Consider the following 3,740-nt stretch of genomic DNA (forward strand, 5'->3'; position numbering starts at 1 on the left):
CACTTCTCCATCTCTACCATCTCCGAGTTCATCGTCACCATTCAAATATTGTTCTTATCATCTCCGTTTTCTTGACGATGTGTTTTAACAGCAAACAAATTAATACAGTTGTGTTTTAGCAGCAAGCAGATTCATACAGTTGTGGTTTAGCATCCAGATTCATACATATGTGTTTTAACAGCAAGCAGATTCATACAGTTGTGTTTTAACATTCAGATTCATACAGATGTGTTTTAACAGCAAACAGATTCATACAGATGTGTTTTAACAGCAAGCAGATTCATACAGATGTGTTTTAACACCAAGCAGATTCATACAGATGTGTTTTAACATCCAGATTCATACAGATGTGTTTTAACAACAAGCAGATTCATACAGTTGTGTGTTAACATCAAGCAGATTCATATAGATGTGTTTTAACATCCAGATTCATATTGATTCATACAGATGTGTTTTAACAGCAAGCAGATTCATACAGATGTGTTTTAACATCCAGATTCATACCGATGTGTTTTAACAGCAAGCAGATTCATACAACTGTGTTTTAACAGCAAGCAGATTCATACAGATATGTTTTAACATCCAGATTCATACAGATTCATACAGATGTGTTTTAACAGCAAGCAGATTCATACAGATGTGTTTTAACAGCAAGCAGATTCATACAGATGTGTTTTAACATCCAGATTCATACCGATGTGTTTTAACAGCAAGCAGATTCATACAGCTGTGTTTTAGCATTCAAATTCATACAGTTGTGTTTTAACAGCAAACAAATTCATACAGTTGTGTTTTAACAGCAAGAAGATTCATACACTTGTTTTTAGCATTCAGATTCATACAGTTGTGTTTTAACAGCAATCAGATTCATACCCTGTGTTTTACCATTTTTATATTGTGGGATCTATAAAAAAAATTGACTTTAGCCCTGTAAACTATTAAAACACAGCACCAAGAACATGCTGATAAATTCCAGTAATCTTCTGAACAATGGAATATGCGATGTAATGTGACATGGAATTTTAGTTAATGAACACATTGACTTCCAGATTTGAATTCGAAAATAATAAAAATTCCGAAAATCATGGAATTTTAGTTAATGAAGATACATTCCAAAAATAAAATTAAAATGTGAAATTACATGATAGCCCTTCTACTTAAAATCCCTCAATGACACTTGTCCAATTCTTATTCCTTCCTAGACTTTCTAGGAAAAATAGACTTTCCACCCAACTCCTACTCTATATATATATATATATATATATATATATATATATATATATATATATATAGGGGAGGGTTTAAATGAGAACGCTAAATATTTGTGAGAACCGTGAGAACAAATGAAAAAACCATGAGAACTTGGTCAAAAACAATTCAAATTCAAAATTTTTTTTCTACACTTATCATTATTATTCGAATACAATGTTAGAAATTCAATTTACACGTTTAGATTTACGTGAATTCATAAATAAAGAAAATTTACACATGTGTAAGTTTGCCATTTACACATGTGTAAATCTGCTATATTTACACATGTGTAAAAAATCTAAAAAGAATGATTTTGAAATGAGAAATGAATTATTTGATGTTATAAATTCTTGTTTTGATGTTGTATCTTAATTACAATGAGATTTGTATACAAAAGTTTGGTTTTGATTGGTTTTTTCATTCGTTCTCACGGTTCTCGCAATATTTGGCGTTCTCAAGATAACCCTCCCCTATATATATATATATATATATATATATATATATATATATATATATATATAGGGTTCCAGCGTGAACAACGTCCCAAGAGTGAACTGCATGAACAGATCTGAACCCTTGATTTCCTTTTTAGTTGTTAAGGGTAGGATTGTAATTATATAAAATATTAGATTTAAATCATTATTTTAATAATTGAATTAAGTTACATCTTTCCTATTTTAAATTCATCATCCACATTATGTTTTATTTATTAATAAGATAATTATCAAAACAAACAACAAATCACCAGATTTCAATTTTAATTTTTATTTCAGATTTCATCACCAGAATTCAAATTTTGATTTTTAAGATCCACGTAACCTTCATATTTCAACGGTATACACATGTGTACTTGGATATAAATAGAATAGTACACATGTGTACTCAGCATCGTACATATGTGTAATTAGCTACATAATACATACATAGAAACAATACCTGTAAAACTATTTTATATTTAACAAATTACAAGTTCCATAATGTTTTCCAAACCAAACAAAAAAACATATAATTACAAGTTCCAGTTTCGTAAAAACAATAAACCAAACATAATCGAAAAAACTAAAAACATAATCTTTACAACTATTCGCCACATTGTAAGCAAACAAACATATGTGAATCATCCTTATCGACCTCATACGTGAATCATCCTTATCGACCTTCCATCTCCACTTTTCTCGTTAACGACATCTCCTATAATAGCACAAAAAAACTAAGCAACTAATACTTTGCATAATTCACAAGTGTACATCAACAACCTTACACATTCAATACACAAAAAAATTCCAAGATATCACAAAAACAGACGCTATACACATGTGTACATCGCGTTAAAATCAGAATACACATGTGTACATCGCGTTAAAACCAGAGCAAAATCAGAATACACATGTGTACATCGCATTAAAAACATAGCAAAATCAGAATACACATGTGTACATCGCATTAAAACAGAGCAAAATCAGAATACACATGTGTACATTGCATTAAACATTGTACTCAACACTGAAAACAAACACAAAACAGAAATATATTATAAAAATAAGAACAAAGTCACCATCAATCCTTTAACAAATGTATATAAAACTTAAAAATGAATTAAAAAAGGTTCAATCTAGGAACAAAAAGTAAAAACAGAAATATCTCACAACGCTTTTTTCACATTCAAAGTTACAAAATGCAAACTTCATAGGAGAGAGAGAATACCAGGAACAAAAAGTAAAGATCCACTATGGTGTGGGTCCTTGATGGCTAAGTTCAAGGCTTGGGAAAAGTGGTTTTCAATATATTGTTTTGAAACTACTTACAGCTGCTTGAAAACTGGAGTGTCTACATGGCTAAGTTCAAGGCAAAGGAATCGCCCTCCCTTTTTCAGTACCCTGATCGAAAAGAAAACTATTAACAGAGAACGATTTGTCATTGATGAATACAATATATTTGTCATGTCGATGTCACGTGACAAATATTTAAATCAAAATTTTACAGAATATTTATCAAGCACCTGTATGCTTCCGCAAGAACTTTTTCAATATGTGTAACATTCCTAATACCAAAAGCGATAGTGTAACCATCCATTGAGTTATCCTCAAACGTAAGCCTTTCTGCATCTCCCTCAATCCATGCGAGAGATCCCAAATCTCCAAGCCCTAAATAGTTGGAAGATATACGGTGGTTAATAAACTTGCATTATCTCTCTAACCAATATATACATACATATACACACGAATAAAGTATAAACGCACACTTACCTCTTTGTTGGGCTCGCTTTCGACCAACATTTAACATATTTGGCTTAATATCACAAACATGTATTTGCTGTTTTACGGCGGACCCTGATCTAGGGTTGAATATGGTGGTTTACGGCGGTGATGGTTGCTGGTTTACGGCGGTGATGGTTGTTGGTTTACGGCGGACCATGAATATGTTTATCAAGCCGGTAGTGATGAAGATGAAGATAGAGAGAACGAACTTTTTCCAGATCTAGGGTTGAA

At 31.6% G+C, this 3,740-nt stretch overlaps 1 long non-coding RNA gene across 1 annotated transcript; it reads right to left on the bottom strand.

The window, feature by feature from the left end:
- Positions 1 to 3,053: 3,053 nt before the first annotated feature.
- On the bottom strand, positions 3,054 to 3,536 carry LOC110876151. Its single transcript, XR_004890434.1, has 3 exons — positions 3,498 to 3,536; positions 3,251 to 3,395; positions 3,054 to 3,128 (listed from the first exon to the last, which is right to left on the bottom strand). It is a non-coding gene; the product is annotated as an uncharacterized LOC110876151 (long non-coding RNA).
- Positions 3,537 to 3,740: the final 204 nt, after the last annotated feature.

The sequence above is a fragment of the Helianthus annuus genome, chromosome 1 (assembly GCF_002127325.2).
Source record: "Helianthus annuus cultivar XRQ/B chromosome 1, HanXRQr2.0-SUNRISE, whole genome shotgun sequence".
Lineage (NCBI taxonomy): Eukaryota > Viridiplantae > Streptophyta > Magnoliopsida > Asterales > Asteraceae > Helianthus > Helianthus annuus.